This window comes from Heterodontus francisci, chromosome 11, assembly GCF_036365525.1.
Source record: "Heterodontus francisci isolate sHetFra1 chromosome 11, sHetFra1.hap1, whole genome shotgun sequence".
NCBI classification, from domain to species: domain Eukaryota; kingdom Metazoa; phylum Chordata; class Chondrichthyes; order Heterodontiformes; family Heterodontidae; genus Heterodontus; species Heterodontus francisci.
Genome location: NC_090381.1, coordinates 110,184,897 through 110,205,230, shown reverse-complemented (window position 1 = coordinate 110,205,230; position 20,334 = coordinate 110,184,897). Strand labels below are relative to the sequence as shown.

At 46.3% G+C, this 20,334-nt stretch overlaps 1 pseudogene; it reads right to left on the bottom strand.

Moving 5' to 3' along the window:
• Positions 1 to 69: 69 nt before the first annotated feature.
• On the bottom strand, positions 70 to 17,432 carry LOC137375078 (extracellular calcium-sensing receptor-like; annotated as a pseudogene).
• Positions 17,433 to 20,334: the final 2,902 nt, after the last annotated feature.

Genomic DNA, 20,334 nt, shown 5'->3' with positions numbered 1-20,334 from the left:
CACAAGGCAGACTCGGAAGAACTGGCAGGCAGTGCAAGAATTCCCTGGGAATGTAGCACTCACAAGTTGTCAGTGTTGAATACCAGTCAGGATGATGATACCTCGCGGGGTTGCAGTCAATATGGAAGACTTAACTTTACAAGAGGCACAAGAACTTTTAAAAATATCGATGTTAAAGGAGATTCCGTAAACAGGGGGATATGCAATGACAGGCGTGAGTACGTTGCACTCCTGGTGCCAGGATAAAAAGATATCACTGAACGGATGCAGTGCATTCTGCTGGGGAACTGCCAAAAGTTGTGGTCCATGTTGGAACCATGTTGGAACGTTGATAGGAACATCGTACAGATTCAGCTGCGAGAAAAAAGACAACACAACAATGCATGAAAGAACAGGATATCAAAGGTAGCACTCTCTGAACCAATGCCAGTACTGAAGGCTAATAAGGACAGAAGCCACTTGATATTGACTCTAATATGTTTAATGATTGCATGTCAAATTTTAATTCTACAATTTAAATTTGATGCTTCCAGCATATTATGATACAATAAAGGACTAACTTAGAAACATATACTTGAGCTTGATAGATGAATCTATTTGTAGAATATGAGAGAATTGCTATACAAATCCTTCGAAGTACATAGTTTGTGCCAGAGAAGATTCATACGAGCGGGTGTTATCGTTCTTTAAAGCCGCTTTTCAATCACTTTACCCATTAGATTCTTCTTTGTATTTTTCTCCGGAGTTATCATGATAATGTAACACTTTGGAGCAAAAATGCAAAGCAGCAATCCGAAACTGGAGGCCAGAATCGCAAACACTTCCACCGCGACAGTGTATTTCCCAGGAGAACTCACAGAAGCCGGAACAAAAGTTATCCATGCAGCACAAAAGATAAGCATGCTGAAAGTGATACATTTCGCTTCATTGAAATTATCTGGCAGATTCCAGGCGAGAAAAGCCAAGACAAAGCATATGCACGAGAACAAAGTGATATAACCTGATACAGAATAGAAAGCTGCCGAAGAACCCGCATCGCATTCGAAAATAATAATTACCCTGTAATAGTTTGTGTTCTTCATGGGAAATGGCGGCGCAATCATCAACCAAAGGGCACATATTAAACCCTGAACGAATGTTAGTAGGAAAACACTTAGACGCTGCTGTTTTTGACCAAACCATTTCATCGTGTTACTGCTGGGATGCGTGCCCTTAAATGCCATCAGCACGAGGATGGTTTTAACCAAAACGCAGGAAATACAAAGGACAAATGTAACACCGAACGCTGTGTGTCGTAAAATATAAGACCAGTCAGAGGGTTGACCAATTAATGTAACTGAGCACAAAAAAAAGCATATTAATGCTAAAAGAAGGAGGAAGCTAAGCTCAGATAGCCTTGCACACTCCAATCAAAGAACAAATAAAAGAACAAGGAACAGTTCAGCACAGGAACAGGCCATTCGGCCCTCCAAGCCTGCGCGGATCTTGATGCCTGCCTAAACTAAAACTTTCTGCACTTCCGGGGACCGTATCCCTCTATTCCCATCCTATTCATCCAATTGTCAAGATGTCTGATAAACGTCGCTATCGTACCTGCTTCCACCACCTCCCCCAGCCGCAGGTTCCAGGCACTCACCACCCTCTGTGTAAAGAACTTGCCTCGCACATCCCCTCTAAACTTTGCCCCTCTCACCTTAAACCTATGTCCCCCAGTAACTGACGCTTACAACCTGGGAAAAAGCTTCTGACTATTCACTCTGTCCAAGCCGCTCATAACTTGGCAAACCTCTATCTTGTCGCCCCTCCACATCCGTCGTTCCAGTGAAAACAATCCGAGTTTATCCAACCTCTCCTCATAGCTAATGCCCTCCAGACCAGGCAACATCCTGGTAAACCTCTTCTGTACCCTCTGCAAAGCCTCCACATCCTTCTGGTGGTGTGGCAACCAGAATTGCACGCAATATTCGAAACGTGGCCTAACTAAAGTTCTGTACAGCTGCAGCATGACTTGCTAATTTTTATACTCTGTGCCCCGACCGATGAATGCAAGCATGCCGTATGATTTCTTGACTACCTTATCCACTTGCATTGCCACTTGCAGTGACATGTGGAGCTGTACGCCCAGTTCTCTCTGCCTATCAATACTCCTAACGGTTCTGACATTTACTGTATACTTCCCACCTGCATTTGACCTTCCAAAATGCATTACCTCACATTTGTCCGGATTAAACTCCATCTGCCATTTCTCCGCCCAAGTCTCCAACCGATCTAAATATTGATCTATCCTTTGACAATCCTCATCACTATCCGCAACTCCACCAACCTTTGTGTCTTCCGCAAACGTACGAATCAGACCAGCTATATATTCCTCCAAATCATTTATATATACTACAAACAGCAAAGGTCCCAGTACTGATCCCTGCAGAACACCACTAGTCACATCCCTCCATTCTGAATAGCACCCTTCCACTGCTACCCTCTGTCATCTATGACCGAGCCAGTTCTGTATCCATCTTGCCAGCTCACCTCTGATCCCGTGTGACTTCACCTTTTGTCCCAATCTGCATTAGGGACCTTGTCAAAGGTTTTACTGAAGTCCATGTAGATAACATCCACTGACCTTCCTTCATCAATCATCTTCATCACTTCCTCAAAAAACTCAATCACATTAGCGAGACACGACCTCCTCTTCATAAAACCAAGTTGCCCCTCGCTAATAAGTTCGTTTGTTTCCAAATGGGAGTAAATCCTGGACTGAAGGATCCTCTCTAATAATTTCCCTACCACTGACGTAAGGCTCACCGGCCTATAATTTCCTGGATTATCCTTCCTACCCTTCTTAAAAAAAGGAACAACATTGGCTATTCTCCAGTCCTCTGGGACCTCACCTGTAGCCAATGAGGATGCAAAGATTTCTGTCAAGGCCCCAGCAATTTCTTCCCTTGCCTCCCTCAGTATTCTGGGGAAGATCCCATCAGGCCCTGGGGACTTATCTACCTTAATGCTTTGCTAAACACCCAACACCTACTCCTTTTTGATAATGAGATGACTGAGACTATCTACATTCCCTTCCCTAGGCTCATCATCCACCAAGTCCTTCAGTGAATACTGATGCAAAGTATTCATTTAGTACCACGCCTATTTCCTCTGGCTCCACACATAGATTCCCTTCTCTGTCCTTGAGTGGGCCAACCCTTTTCCTAGTTACGCTCTTGCTCTTTATCTACTTCTTTGTCCTCCTTGTCTCGAGAGACAGTGGGTAAGCGCCTGGAGGTGGTCAGTGGTTTGTGAAGCAGCGCCTGGAATGGCTATAAAGGCCAATTCTAGAGTGACTGACTCTTCCACAGGTGCTGCAGATAAAATTGGTTGTCGGGGCTGTTACGCAGTTGGCTCTCTCCTTGCGCTTCTGACTTTTTCCTGCTAACTGCTAAGTCTCTTTGACTCACCACGCTTTAGCCCTGCCTTTATGGTTGCCCGCCAGCTCTGGAGATCACTGGCAACTGACTCCCATGACTTGTGATCAATGTCACAGGACTTCATGTCGCGTTTGCAGACGTCTTTAAAGCGGAGACAAGAACGGCCGGTGGGTCTGATACGAGTAACAAGCTCGCTGTTCAATGTGTCCTTGGGGATCCTGCCATCTTCCTTGCGGCTCACATGGCTAAGCCATCTCAAGCACCGCTGAGTAAGTAGGGTGTATATGCTGGGGATGTTGGTCGCCTCGAGGACTTCTGTGTTGGAGATACAGTCCTGCCACCTGATGCAAAGGATTCTCCGGAGGCAGCGAAGATGGAATGAATTGAGACGTCGCTCTTGGCTGACGTACATTGTCCAGGCCTCGCTGCCGTAGAGCAAGGTACTGAGGACACAGACTTGATACACTTGGACTTTTGTGTTCTGTGTCAGTGTTCCATTTTACAACACTCTCTTGGCCAGTCTGGACATAGCTGTGGAAGACTTTTCCATGCGCTTGGAAAGAGACAGGTTACTGGTGATAGTTCAGCCGAGGTAGGTGAACTCCTGAACCACTTCCAGACTGTGGTCACCGATATTTATGGATGGGACATTTGTGACGTCCTATCCCCTGACGTTCATTTTCTTGAGCTGATAGTGAGGCCAAATTCGGTGCAGGCAGTCGCAAAGCTATCGATGAGTCTCTGCACACACTCTTCAGTGTGGGATGTTAATGCAGCATCGTCAGTAAAGAGGAGTTCCCTGATGAGGACTTTCCGTACTTTGGTCTTCGCTCTTAGACGGGCAAGGTTGAATAACCTGTCACCTGCTCTTGTGTGGAGGAAAACTCCTTCTTCTGAAGACTTGAACGTATGAGAGAGCAGCAGGGAGAAGAAGATCCCAAACAGTGTAGGGACGAGAAAATAGCCCTGATTCACACCACTCAGGATAGGAAAGGGGTCTGATGAGGCACCGCTATGCTGAATTGTGCCTTTCATATTGTCATGGAATGAGGTGATGATACTTTGTAGCTCTGGTGGGCATCCAATCTTTTCTAGTAGTCTGAAGAGACCACGTCTGCTGACAAGGTCAAAGGCTTTGGTAAAATCAATGAAAGCAACGTAGAGGGGCATCTGTTGTTCACGGCATTTCTCCTATAGCTGTCGAAGGGAGAACAGCATGTCAATGGTGGATCTCTCTGCTCGAAAGCCACACTGTGCCTCAGGGTAGACACGCTCAGCCAGCTTCTGGAGCCTGTTTAAAGCGACTCGAGCGAAGACTTTCCCGACTATGCTGAGCACGGAGATTCCACGGTAGTTGTTGCAGTCACCGCAGTCACCCTTGTTCTTATAGAGTGTGATGATATTGGCATCGCGCATGTCCTGTGGTACTGCTCCCTCGTCCCAGCACAGGCAAAGCAGTTCGTACAGTGCTGAATGTATAGCAGGCTTGGCACTCGTGATGATTTCAGGGGTAATGCTGTCCTTCCCAGGGGCTTTTCCGCTGGCGAGAGAATCAATGGCATCACTGAGTTCCGATTTTGTTGGCTGTCCGTCCAGCTCATTTCCCGGCGGAGCAGCAGGAGAAGGTAGCGACTCTTCGGTGGGTGAGTGAAGGCATCAGGAGCTGTGTTTTAAAAGTAAGTACTTACTGTTTTACTTACTGTTTTCCTTGTCTTTGAGTTTCTTTTGGCGCCGGAGGAACCGGAAGCTGGTCGGCAGCGAGGACTCCTGGGTAGGTATTTTCCTTAAAGGTGCGGAGCTCCGTGGACTCGGCCTCATTTCCCGGCGGAGCAGCAGGAGAAGGTAGCGACTCTTCGGTGGGTGAGTGAAGGCATCAGGAGCTGTGTTTTAAAAGTAAGTACTTACTGTTTTACTTACTGTTTTCCTTGTCTTTGAGTTTCTTTTGGCGCCGGAGGAACCGGAAGCTGGTCGGCAGCGAGGACTCCTGGGTAGGTATTTTCCTTAAAGGTGCGGAGCTGAGTAAACCCGAGCCACTACACATGTAGTGTCTACCACCCATCCTCCTCCTCTAACCTAATAATAAGACCCTTTTTACCCTCCTCCTCTAACCAAAAAGGACTGAGCAGGTAAGCTATTTACTGTTTTTGTTAATATCTATAGTTGTACTTAACTAAGGGGTAATTGAATAAAAGAAATGGCAGCCAGTGTAGTGTATTGCTCCTCCTGCAGAATGTTCGAGGTGAGGGAAACCTCCGGTGGCCCTGCCGACTTCACCTGCTGGAAGTGCATCCGTCTCCAGCTCCTATCAGACCGTGTTAGGGAATTGGAGCTGGAGCTGGATGAACTGAGGATCATTCGGGAAGCTGAGGGGTTGATAGATAGAAGCTACACGGAGGTCGTTACTCCACAAATCAAAGGCAGCTGGGTAACAGTTAGAGGTGGGAAGAGGTCAGTGCAGGGATCTCCTGTGGTCGTTCCCCTCAACAACAAGTATACAGTTTTAGATACTGTTGGGGGGGACGGCCTATCGGGGGCAGGCTGCAGTGACCGGGCCTCTGGCACGGGGTCCTGCACTGTGGCTCAGAAGGGAAGGAGGGAGAATGGGAGAGCACTAGTCATCGGGGACTCGATGGTGAGGAGTACGGACAGGTGGTTCTGTGGGCGCAGGCGAGACGCACGGATGGTTTGTTGCCTCCCTGGTGCCAGGGTCCATGATGTTTGTGATCGCGTCTTCAGGATCCTTAAAGGGGAGGGGGAGCAGCCAGAGGTCGTGGTGCACATTGGCACCAACGACGTAGGAAGGAAGGGTGGCACAGATGTTAGAAGTGAGTTTAGGGAGTTAGGCTGGAAGCTGAAAGCTCGGACGGACAGAGTTGTTATCTCTGGTTTGTTGCCGGCGCCACGTGATAGTGAGGCTAGGAATAGGGAGAGAGCACAGCTGAACACGTGGCTGCAGGAATGGTGTAGGAGGGAGGGCTTCCAGTTCTTGGATAATTGGACTGCATTCTGGGGAAGATGGGACCTGTTCAAACAGGACGGGCTGCATCTGAACCAGAGGGGCACCAATATCCTGGGAGGGAGGTTTGCTAGTACTGTTCGGGAGGGTTTAAACTAGTTTGGGAGGGGGATGGGAACCGGACTTGTAATCCAGGGACCAGTGGGTCCACTCAGAAAGACAAAGAGTGTAGTGAGGTATTGGGGAAGGTAGCACTGTCACAGAGGACAGATGGGCACGGAGAAGGGTTAAAGTGCGTATACTTCAACGCAAGAAGCATCAGGAATAAGGTGAGTGAATTGAAGGCGTGGATGGGCACTTGGGACTACGATGTTGTGGCCATCACTGAAACGTGGATAGGTGAGGGGGAGGAATGGTTTTTGGAGGTACCTGGTTATAGATGTTTTCATAAGATTAGGAATGGTGGTAAAAGAGGTGGGGGGGTGGCATTGTTAGTTAGAAATAGTGTAACAACTGCTGAAAGAATTTTCGAGGAGGATCTGCCGACTGAGGCACTGTGGGTTGAGGTCAGGAACAGGAAAGGAGCAGTCACCTTGATGGGAGTTTTCTATAGGCCCCCCAATAGCAGCAGGGAGGTGGAAGAGCAGATTGGGAAACAGATTTTGGAAAGGAGCAGAAGTCACAGGGTAGTAATTATGGGGGATTTCAACTTCCCAAATATTGATTGGCAACTCTTTAGATCGAATAGTTTGGATGGGGTAGTGTTTGTGCAGTATGTCCAGGAAGCTTTTCTGACTCAGTATGTAGACTGCCCGACCAGAGGGGAGGCAATATTGGATTTGGTACTAGGTAATGAACCAGGGCAAGTGATAGAGCTGTTGGTGGGCGAGCACTTTGGAGATAGTGATCACAATTCTGTAGCATTCACTGTGGTAATGGAGAGGGATAGGTATGTGCAACAGGGCAAGGTTTACAATTGGGGGAAGGGTAGATATGATGCTGTCAGGCAGGAACTGAGGAGCATAAGTTGGGAGCATATGCTGGCAGGGAAGGGCACGGTCGAAATGTGGAACTTTTTCAAGGAGCAGATAGTAGGGGCCATTGATAAGCATGTCCCTGTCAGACAGGGAAGGGATGGTCATGTGAGGGAACCGTGGTTGACAAGAGAGGTTGAGAGTCTTGTTAGGAAGAAGAAGGATGCGTATATAAAGTTGAGGAAAAAGGGCACAGGCATAGCTCTGGAGGGATACAAGATGGCCAGGAAGGATCTGAAGAAAGGGATTAGGAGAGCTAAGAGAGGGCATGAAAAATGCTTGGCGGGTAGGATAAAAGAAAACCCCAAGGCCTTTTACGCGTATGTCAGAAATATGAGGATGACTAGGGGGACCATAGGTCCGGTCAAGGACAATAGCGGGAGACTGTGTGTTGAGCTGGAAGAGATAAGTGAGGTTTTGAATGAGTACTTCTCTTCGGTATTTACGAATGAGAAGGGGTGTATTACTGAAGAGGACGGTGTGAAACAGACTGGTAAGCTCGAGGAAGTGCTCGTTAGGAGGGAAGATGTGTTGGGGTTTTTGAATAACTTGAAGATAGACAAGTCTCCCGGGCCTGACGGGGTATATCCAAGGATGTTATGGGAAGCAAGGGATGAAATTGCAGAGCCGCTGGCAATGATCTTTTCATCTTCTCTGCTGACGGGGGTGGTACCAGGTGATTGGAGGGTGGCAAATGTTGTGCCCCTGTTCAAGAAAGGGAATAGGAACAACCCTGGGAATTACAGGCCAGTTAGTCCTACTTCGGTGGTAGGCAAGTTGATGGAAAAGGTGCTGAGGGATAGGATTTCTGAGCATCTGGAAAGACACTGCTTGATTCGGGACAGTCAGCACGGTTTTGTGAGGGGTAGGTCTTGCCTCACAAGCCTGATTGAATTCTTTGAGCAGGTGACCAAGCAAGTGGATGAGGGTAAACCAGTGGATGTGGTGTACATGGATTTTAGTAAGGCATTTGATAAGGTCCCCCATGGTAGACTTATGGAGAAAGTCAGGAGGCATGGGATAGTGGGGAATGTGGCCAGTTGGATTAAGAATTGGCTAACTGATAGAAGGCAGAGAGTGGTCTTAGATGGTAAATACTCAGCCTGGAGCCCAGTTACCAGTGGCGTGCCGCAGGGATCAGTTCTGGGTCCTCTCCTGTTTGTGATTTTTATTAACGACTTGGATGAGGAAGTCGAAGGGTGGGTCAGTAAATTTGCAGATGATACAAAGGTTGGTGGAGTTGTGGATACCGAGGAGGGCTATTGTCGTCTGCAAAGGGACTTGGATAGGTTGCAGTGCTGGGCTGAAAAGTGGCAGATGGAGTTTAACCCTGAAAAGTGTGAGGTCGTCCATTTTGGAAGGACAAACATGAATGCAAAATACTGGGTTAACGGTAGGGTTCTTGGGCATGTGGAGGAGCAGAGAGACCTTGGGGTCTATGTGCATAGATCATTGAAAGTTGCAACTCAAGTGGATAGGGCTGTGAAGAAGGCATATGGGGTGTTAGCGTTCATTAGCAGAGGGATTGAATTTAAGAGCCGTGAGGTGATGATGCAGCTGTACAGGACCTTGGTAAGGCCTCATTTGGAGTACTGTGTGCAGTTCTGGTCGCCTCATTTTAGGAAGGATGTGGAAGCCTTGGAGAGGGTGCAGAGGAGATTTACCAGGATGTTGCCTGGAATGGAGAATAAGTCTTACGAGGAAAGGCTGAACATTCTAGGCCTCTTCTCATTAGAAAGGAGAAGGATGAGGGGTGACATGATAGAGGTTTATAAGATGATCAGGGGAATAGATAGGGTAGACAGTCAGAAACTTTTTCCCCGGGTGGAGCAAAGCGTTACAAGGGGTCATAAATTTAAGGTGAAGGGTGGGAGATATAAGGGGGATGTCAGGGGAAGGTTCTTTACCCAGAGAGTGGTCGAGGCATGGAATGCCTTGCCCGGGGAAGTTGTTGAGTCAGAAACTTTAGGGACTTTCAAAAGGCTTTTGGATAGGTATATGGATAAAGGAGAATGATGGGGTATAGATTAAATTGTCCTTGACAGAGGACAAAGGATCGGCACAACATTGTGGGCCGAAGGGCCTGTTCTGTGCTGTATGTTCTATGTTCTATGTTCTATGTTCTCATCCATGACTGGCAGAGACTGGGCTGCATTGCGGGCGGTCTCAGTGACAACATTTTCCCTGGAGTACAATTGAAGATAATGTTCCACCCAGCAGTCCATTTGCTTGTGTCGGTCAGTGAATGTGTCCATTGATTTAGATTTGAGGGGGCAATCTTCATGATAGTTGGCCCTAAAGCCCTCTTAATGACATCATACATTCCTCTGATGTTTCTGGTGTCAGGCCAGCTGAATATGACTGCACAGGTGTTGCCAGTCGTCATTTGTGCAGCGCCTGGCTGTTCTTTCTGCAGTGCTTCTGGCTACTTTAAGTGCTATGGATGTTAACTCGCTGGGGGCTTTCTTGTCGTTCAACAGTGCAATGCATTAGCGGCTATGACAGGTTCCAGCTCTTCAATGTGAGATTGAAACCAGTCTGCATTCCACTTCACACATTTGCCATAGGTGGTCATTGCTGAGTCATTGATGGCGTCTCTGATGTGGGCCTACTTGGTATCTGCATCCCCTGTGGGAGTGTGTTGAAGGGCTTTTTCAAGTGAAATTAGAAACTTACGTAAAAGCGGTGGATGAGAAATTCTGCTCATGTTGATGCACGGGCAGCCCTTCTGCTTGGAGTGATGCAGCTTCTTTGGTTTGAGGCTAACCTTGCTGCATACCAGGGAGTGGTCAGTGTTGCCGGCCGCACTGTGGAAGCTGCGAGTGATTTGAATGCTATTTAGAGAGGTTCACCTTGTGATGATGATGTCCAGCTGATGCCAACGGTGTGATGTTGGGTGCCTCCAAGAAACCAGGTGACAGGATTTAGTGTAAAAGAATGAGTTGGTGATGCAGAGGTTATGATAGTTTCATAACTCAAGCAGACTCTGACCATTCTTATTCATCCTGCCAGTGCCATACCACCCATGCAGGAGGGCCATGAGTCATGGTTGGCCCCAACCCTAGCACTAAAGTCCCCCAGCAGGAACAGGTGTTCGGTGTTGGGGATGCTACTAATAATATTATGGAGTTCAAAGAACAAACAACAAAGAAAATTACAGCACAGGAACAGGCCCTTCGGCCCTCCAAGCCTGCGCCGATCCAGATCCTCTATCTAAACCTGTCGCCTATTTTCTAAGGGTCTGTATCTCTTCGCTTCCTGCCCATTCATGTATCTGTCTAGATACATCTTAAAAGATGCTATCGTGCCCGCGTCTACCACCTCCGCTGGCAACGGATTCCAGGCACCCACCACCCTCTGCATAAAGAACTTTCCACGCATATTCCCCCTAAACATTTCCCCTCTCTCTTTGAACTCATGACCCCTAGTAATTGAATCCCCCACTCTGGGAAAAAGCTTCTTGCTATCCACCCTGTCTATACCTCTCATGATTTTGTACCCTCGTCGAAGGGTCTTAAGCTTCAGGTGGGGAGCAGATTGTTGGAGGATAGATGCTGAGAAGGTGTACTTGAATAGAAGCGGTGAACAGACGGATGGACAGTATGCATTCCGAGCCATTTGCAGGTGGCTCGATCATGCTGAGCAAAGAGTTTCTGATGGCGAAGCCCACTCCATGCTGTCTTGGTTCTTCAGGATACCTACCCTGCCAGAAGAAGGTGTAGTCTTGCTCTCTGAGAGATCCGCTTGCAGGGAGGCATGTCTCCTGAAGTGCTGCAACGTCTACTTTGAGTCTACTGAGCTTGTTGTTAATGTTCCGAAGAAGGGTCGCTGACCCGAAACGTTAACTCTGCTTCTCTTTCCACAGATGCTGCCAGACCTGCTGAGTGATTCCAGCATTTCTTGTTTTTGTTTCAGATTTCCAGCATCCGCAGTATTTTGCTTTTATATTATCGTTGTTAATGATGGCGGTCTTCCGAGAATAATTGATTTGTGTAAGGTTTTTCGACAGGCCAGGACGCATAGTTCTGACGTTCCAGCTTGCAAAACGAAGGCCTGGTACCTTCTTTCCGTTTTTGGTCTTTATATACGGATAAAAAGCCTTGGGATTTTCCTTAATCCTGTTTGCCAATGACTTTTCATGACCCCTTTTAGCACTCCTGACTCCTTGCATAACTTCCTTCCTCCTGTCTTTATATTCCTCAAGGGATCCGTCTGTTCCTAGCCTTCCAGCCCTTATGAATGTTTCCTTGTTCTTTTTGACTAGGCTTACAATATCACACGTTATCCAAGGTTCCCGAAACTTGCCAAACTTATCCTTCTTCCTCACAGGAGCATGCTGGTCCTGGGTTCTAATCAACTGATGTTTGAAAGACACCCACATGTTAGATGTTGATTTACCCTCAAACAGCCGTCCCCAGTCTAAATTCTTCAGTTCCTGCCTAATATTGTTATAATTAGCCTTCCCCCAATTTAGCACCTTCACCCAAGGACTACTCTTATCCTTATCCACAAGTACCTTAAAACTTATGGAATTATGGTCACTGTTGCCGAAATGTTCCCCTACTGAAACTTCGACCACCTGGCCGGGCTCATTCCCCAATACCAGGTCCAGTACGGCCCCATCCCTAGTTGGACAATCTCCATATTGTTTCAAGAAGCCTCCTGGATGCTCCTTATAAATTCTGGCCCATCCAAGCCCCTAGCACTACGTGAGTCCCAGTCTATATGGGGGAAGTTAAAATCACCCACCACTACAACCCTGTTTCCTTTACATCTTTCCAAAATCTGTCTATATATCTGCTCCTCTACCTCCCGCTGGCTGTTGTGAGGCCTGTAGAAAACCCCCAACATCCTGACTGCACGCTTCCTATTCCTGAGCTCCACCCATATTGCCTCGCCTCATGACCCCTCCGAGGTGTTCTCCCGCAGTACAGCTGTGATATTCTCCTTAAGCAGTAATGCAACTCCCCCATCCCTTTTATATCCCCCTCTATCCCGCCTGAAGCTTCTAAATCCTGGAACATTTAGCTGCCAATCCTGTCCTTCCGTCAACCAAGTCTATGTAATGGCAACAACATCATAGCTCCAATTACTAATCCAAGCTCTCGGTTCATCTGCCTTACCTGTTATACATCTCGCATTGAAACAAACGCACTTCAGACCACCAGTCCCGCTGTGCTCCGCAACATCTCCTTGCCTGCTCTTCCTCTTAGTGTTACTGGCCTTATTTTCTAGTTCCCCCTCATTTATTTCAATTGCTGACCTACTGCTCTGGCTCCCACCCTCCTGCCACACTAGTTTAAACCATCCTGAGTGACGCTAGCAAACGTCACAGCCAGGATATTTGTGCCCCTCCAGTATAGATGCAACCCGTCCTTCTTGTACAGGTCCTATATGTCCCTGAAGAGATCCCAATGGTCTAGATATCTGAAACCGTCCCTTCTACACCAGCTGTTCAGCCACATGTTTAGCTGCACTATCTTCCTATGTCTAGCCTCACTGGCACGTGACACAGGGAGTAATCCCAAGATTACAACCTTGGAGGTCCTGTCTTTTAACATTCTACCTAACTCCCTAAACTCCCCCTGCAGGACCTCGTCACTCTTCCTGCCTATGTCGTTGGTACCGATGTGTACCACAACCTCTGGCTGTTCACCCTCCCGCTTCAGAATGCCCCCTGTCCGTTCAGAGACATCCTTGACCCTGGCACCAGGGAGGCAACATACCATCCTGGAGTCTCTTTCACGTCCGCAGAAGCGCCTATCTGTGCTCCTGACCATAGACTCCCCTATAACTATTGTTCTTCTGTGCTTTGTCACTCCCTGCTGAACAACAGTGCCAGGCGTGGTGGTACTGCTCTGGCTGCTGCTGTTTTCCCCTGAAAGACCATCACCCCAACAGTATCCAAAACGGTATACTTGTTAGAGAGGGGGATAGCCACAGGGGATTCCTGCACGGACTGCCTGCCCCTTCTAGCGGTCACCCATCTATCCGCCTGCATCTTGGGTGTAACCACTTCTCTAAAACTCCTGTCTATGACACTTTCTGCCACCTGCATGCTCCTAAATGCATCCAGTTGCCGCTCCAACTGATCCATGCTGTTTGTGAGGAGCTGCAACTGGGTACACTTCCTGCAGATGTAGTCGTCCGGAACCCTGGAAGCGTCACGGACCTCACACCTCTCACAGGTGAAGCACTTCACACCTCTAACTGTCATTTCTAGCACTAATCAATAAATTACTTTAAAATTATTTTAAATACTTATTAAATCCTTACTAAATTGTTATAATTAACTATATGGTCCCTAGTGCTAGATTCCTACTATAAATATTAAGTGCTCACTAAATACAGCAATCTCCTACCTCTGGTTTAGTTACTATACTTATTAATTATTTAATTAGTGTTTTCATCAATTTTTATCAATGTTTTTTTTCAAATACAGTAAAAATTCCCTACCACACAATCAGGTCACAGCTTTCCTGTGAAGTCACTTTCAGTTTTTTTTTTACCAGAGGTAAGTTTTTTTATACTTACCAGTCTGGAACTCCGCCCTCCGAGTCTTCTCCCAGTCAACTGTGCTCTTTGGAAGTTCTCGGCTCCCCTCACTCTGAAGACAGGTAGGAAATGAAAGGAGCTCCTCACTCCATCCTCACCGAACTTCCTCAGTTCCCAAACTTCCACTATAGCACTCTAATGCAACCCAAGTCAGCACTCCAGAGCAAACAAAGTCAGCACTGTAAGATGGCTCACTTTTGTACTGAATGACTCTAGCCCCTGAAAACTGGTTTAAGCCAATTCTCTAATTAAAAAGGTGCAGCTGCAAGCAGAGCGTGAGTGAGCCCTGTTTAAAGCTGGTCTGAAAGTCACCTTCTCCGACCCTAACAGCAACTGTTAAGTTAATCTGCTAAATAAAAGACAGATTAGATTTAAGATAAAATTAATCCTTAATTATCCTCAGTTACCAGACTTCCACTATAGCACTCTAATTCAACCCAAGTCAGCACTCCAGTGCAAACAAATGCAAGAGTCACCAGAACAATTCCCAGGATTTCTGCAAAACCCAGATATTCTATTCTCTTCGGTATACATTGATCATTCTGATCATTGGACCAGTAAAGGAAAGGACATTTGATGCAGTCTATGGAATCTAAGAGAAAATAAGAAAATAATGAAAAAAAAATTCATTTCTGATAGCACGGAAGACATTTGCTGAAACATGTATATTGAAAGTAAAATCTGCATCAACTTACCTGTACTGTTACTAATTTCCCCATCCACACAGTCAAAGCAACAGACTGGTTGCCCTTTTCTCGCCGTTTTTCTTGATCCAGGAGAACAACTTTCAGAGCACACTGCATGGGGGATCTTCAATGAAGGAAACGCTGCAGACAATGTACTTCGGATTCAACACCAGTTCTTTCCCCAAAGGAACAGACCCATTATAATGTCCAACTATATTTACTGCCAGGCTGCCGTTTGTATTGATTTGCAAATTTACAAAGTCGTACCCGGCTACTGGATTGCCATTGTCATCAAAATACGCGTTCTCACCAGTTTTCGTTGTGAAGTGTATGGACTTCATGAAATGGAGAAGCTTTAGAAAACTTCTCTGCAACCAAAGGTACTTTTCATACAATAATCAATCAATATTTCCAAAACATTACTTCACGGTTTTTCCACTTGATTTTGCAATTAAAGTGAATTAAATTAATTAGGTTAGATGACCTAAATTCCACGGTTTAAAGTCTGTAACATATGCACACGTATTATTTATAAAAGGCCCTTGGCCATTTTCACATCAATACATGCTGTGCAGTGCGTGTGCGAAGGTATAAACTGCTTTATATACATTGTAGGAACCTCCATCCAAGTTGGGTCAGTATAGACGTTGTATATTTCATGAAAAGTTTCATTTCCAGTACACTGAGGGAGCTGAGAAGATTCTACTCGGCTTGTAGTGTTATCCAATATTAGAGAGTTTCCCAAAACTCCCTTACTAAACTGTTACCAGGAAACAGAGAAGGATGAACCTTGATACGGAAGTACCGCAGTCCTGGGAGTTCTACCGCACGCACCGCTGTACCGATTTTCCCAGTAAGGAATCTCGATCTTTTATCTGGAGCAATAATATCTGCTGTAATCCAACCTTCACTTCCTATCCATTGTATTCCAGTGAGGTTCTGCCGTAAAATCTCGTCAAATAAAACGGGCATTTCCCACGATGATGCAAAAGCCACCACGACTTTTGTAGTTGACTCTTTTATCACGTTGACAATTCGCATAACGTTTTCTGCAGGATCCGCTGTGGAAAACGATTCGGAGAAGGCAACGCATATGCCGAAACTCACGGCAGCTTCAATAAACGCTTTCGTTCCCGATCTGCCAAAGTCATTGTTGCTGCTAATGGTTCCAATCCAAGTCCATCCAAACCTCTTCACAAGTTGAACCAATGCCTTGGATTGATGGTAATCACTTGGTATTGTTCTTTTTAAAGTCGGATATTCGTTCCTATTACTGAGACATACACACGTGGAAAAGTAACTAATCCTCAGTCAATGAAATACGGAACTATTAAGGAGATAATTTGCATGCGGGTGAGATAAGCATATTTAGAGGCGATGTCTGTACTTTAAATATACTTCCAGGTTTGCATCTAGTAATTAATTGGTTCAAATTGTTTGATAGTGACTGCAGTAATTTCACCGAATCTCACCATTGGCATTTTAAATAGACCCATTATTCTTGCCACTGCGATAGCTGCTGAGTATCCATCGCAACCAACAATACCTGCAACATTGAGACACCCGTTGCAGACTCGACCCACATATGTTTCTTCCTGCCCATTAACGAGAGCCAGAGCGACTTTTGTTGCCATCTTTGGGGATGCGCAGTCATCCTGAAGCCTGCAGCCCAAAGTAATGTTGGGGAGAATTGTCTCAAGAATAAAGAACAAACAACAAAGACAATTACAGCACAGGAACAGGCCCTTCGGCCCTCCAAGCCTGCGCCGATCCAGATCCTCTATCTAAACATGTCGCCTATTTTCTAAGGGTCTGTACCTCTTTACTTCCTGCCCATTCATGTATCTGTCTAGATACATCTTAAAAGACGCTATCGTGCCCGCGTCTACCACCTTCGCTGGCAACGTGTTCCAGGCACCCACCACCCTCTGTGTAAAGAACTTTCCAGGCATATCCCCCCTAAACTTTTCCCCTCTCACTTTGAACTCATGACCCCTAGTAATTGAATTCCCCCACTCTGGGAAAAAACTTCTTGCTATCCAACCTGTCTATACCTCTCATGATTTTGTACACCTCAATCAGGTCCCCCCTCAACCTCTGTCTTTCTAATGAAAATAATCATCCTTGTTTATTTCCTCTATTGCATAAAGCATGGCCTGCGCACGGCGAAAGTACTTTAATCTAAAACTGAGGGGCAAACACAGTTGGCATTTAGAGAACGTCATAATATTTAACAATATTTGTAAAGCAAAGAACAGTGAGATCCACATTCTAATCCATTCTCTAGGTATTATTTTCTTGGATTTATCAGTGACGATGTTGTATTAAGAGCACCTAGTTTCGGTTTCTATTTATGTGCAGTACAAATTGCTTGTTCGAAAGCCTGCACTCATTGTAAATTTTAAACGATGTAGCAGTTCAGAGTAGTTGACATCCTGAACCCGAATACAATATAAAAGAAACAAATGTCGCAAAATGTCACTCACAATGTACTACATATATGAGCATATTTGCGAACATGATTTTCATTTAAAAGTTAGTCGAAACTGAGTGTGCATTTACAGAATTGAACTGACCTTCCACATTTGGTTTCTTCTTGTGGTTTTCGAAATAACTCGATCTTCTCAAACTTGGCCAAGTGAATGGGAAACAACCCTCCGAGCACAACATCCCCATCCTTCGATATGTTGGGCAGATGGAATCGTTTCCGAAGGGTGCAGGTTAGCTCATCTGACCCCCATGCAAAAGGCCTCATCATCAGCACTCCCAAAATAAGCTGAAACATCGCTGTGTTGAAGCTAATTATTATTAATTGTCTTGCAATACGATAAAGATATTGCTTATGTTCTTCATATAGGAATGTAAAATGAATTGATCGAGCATTGGATTCAAAATTTCGAAAGAAATAATCTCAGGAGGGAGCTTTGTTTTCCGATTTGTAATTGAGGCTGCCTTCGGGAAATTAATAAATATCTCAAGAGAATACTAATGCCTCTGTGACAGCGAAATACTTCATAACATCCCTGTCTCATTTTCTAAGTGATCACTGCATGATTCACATGTAAGCGCATTTTTGTCTCCTTGGTGGGTAGGGGGGCGTCACTGTCAAAGCCAGCGTTTGTTAACAATCTATAATTGCCCTTGCCAACAGAGTGGCTTGCTAGGCCACTTCAGAGGGCAGTTAAGAGTCAACCACATTACTGTCAGTCTGGAGCCCCATGTGGGCCAGACGAGGAAAGGACAGCAGATTTACGTCCCTCAGTAACATTAGTGACGCAGATGGGTTTTACTGAGATGACTTTTCAATTCCTGATTTTTTATTAAAAGAACATTTATTACTTCAATTTAAGCTCCACCAGTCTCCATGGTCGGATTTGGACATGTATCTCAAGGGCATTACGTGGAATGCAATGGGCTGCACAGTGGTGCAGTGGTTAGCACCGCAGCCTCATAGCTCCAGAGACCCAGGTTCGATTCTGGTTACTGCCTGTGCAGAGTTTGCAAGCTCTCCCTGTGTCTACGTGGGTTTTTGCTGGGTGCTCTGGTTTCCTCCCACATCCAAAAGACTTGCAGTTGATAGGTAAATTGGCCGTTGTAAATTGCCCCTAGTGTAGCGAGGTTATAGGAAATATGGGATTACTCTCGGGTTAGTATAAATGGGTGGTTGTTGGTCAGCACAGACTCGGTGGGCCGAACACTAGTTCAGTGACATCACCACCAACGCCACCTTGCTACGTACATTCACGATAGCTGCCTATACCGCCCAGTGTTTAGAAGAATGAGAGGCAATCTCATTGAAGCATGTAAGTTGCATGTTGGAAGGATGCTCCCCCTTGGGTGAGGATTCTATTACGAGAGTTCAGAGACTAAGAATAAGGGTTTGCCATTTAGAACTGAAATGGGGTGAAATATCTTCACTCAAAGAGCTGTGAACCTTTGGAATTTTCTATCCCAGCCGGCTGTGGATGCTCAGTCATTCTAGGTACATCCACAGTGCTGTGAGGAAGGGAGTTCCAGGATTTTGACTCAGCGACAGTGAAGGAACAGCGATGTAGTTCCAAGTCAGGATGGTGTGTGACTTGGATTGCAACTTGCAGGTGGTGGTGTTCCATGCATTTGCTTCCCTTGACCTTCTAGTTAGTAGTGGTCGCAGGTTTGGAAAGTGCTGTCTCAGGAGACTTGGTGTGTTGCTGCAGTGCATCTTGAAAATGATACACACAGCTGCCACTGTGCATCCGTGGTGGAGGGAGTGAATGTTTGTGGATGGGGTTCCAATCAAGCGGGCTACTTTGTCCTCGATGGTGTCGAGTTTCTTGAGTGTTGTTGGGGCTGCACCCATCCAGGCAAGTGGAGAGTATTCCATCACACTCGCGACCTATGCCTTGTAGATGGTAGACAGGCTTTGGGAGTCCTAAGGTGAGTTTCTTGCCGCAGGATTCCAAGCCTCTGACCTCCTCTTGTAGCCACTGGCTACTGCAGTTCAGTTTCTGGTCAATGGTAACACCGAGGATGTTGATATTGGGGAATCAGCGATGGTAATGTCATTGAATGTCAAGAGGAGATGGTTAGATTCTCTTTTGTTGGAGATGGTCATTGCCTGGCACTTTCGTGGCACGAACGTCCCCATCCCTGAACTGATGATTGAAGGAAGGTGATTGATGAAGCAGCTAAAGATGGTTGGGCCTCGGGCACTACACTGAGGAGCTCCTGAAGTGATTTCCTGGAGCTCAGATGATTGACCTCCAACAACCACACGCATCTTCCTTTGCCTTAGGTCCGACTCCAACCAGTGGAGAGTTTTCCCCCTGATTCCCATTGACTTCAATTTCTCTAGGGCTCCTTGATGCCATATTCAGTCAAATGGTGCCTTGATGTCAAGGGCTGTCACTCTCACCTCACCTTTTGAGTTCAGCTCTTTTGTACATGTTTGAACCAAGGCTGGAATGAGGTCAGGAGCTGAGTGGCCTTGGCGGAACACAAACTGAGCGTCACTGAGCAGGTTATTGCTCAGCAAGTGCTGCTTGATGACACTGTTGATGACACCTTCCATCACTTGACTGATGAGTGAGAGTAGGCAGATGGGGCGGTAATTGGCCGGGTTGGATATGTCTGGCGTTTTGTGCATAGGGCATACCTGGGCAATTTTCCACATTACCAGTGCTGTAGGTGTACTGGAACAGTTTGGCTAGGGGCGTGGCAAGTTCTGGAGCACAGGTCTTTAGTACTATTGACGAATATTGTCAGGGCTCATAGCCTTTGCAGTATCCAGTGCCTTCAGTCGTTTCTTGATATCATGCAGAGTGAATCGAATTGTCTGATGTCTGTCCTCTGTGATGCTGGGAACTTCAGGAGAAGGCTCAGATGAATCATCAACTCGGCACTTCTGGCTGAAAATTGTTGCAAATGCTTCTGCCTTATCTTTCGCACTGATGTGCTAGACTCCCCCATCATTGAGGATGGGGATATTTGTGGAGCTACCTCCTCCAGTTTGTTGTTTAATTGCCCACCACCATTCACGGCTGGATGTGGCAGGACTGCAGAGCTTAGATCTGATCCATTGGTTATGGGATCACTTAGCTCTGTCTATCGAATGCTGCTTATGCAGTTTGGCAAGCAAGTAATACTCTGTTGTAGCTTCACTAGGCTGACACCTCATTTTGAGGTATGCTTGGCTACTCCTGGCATGC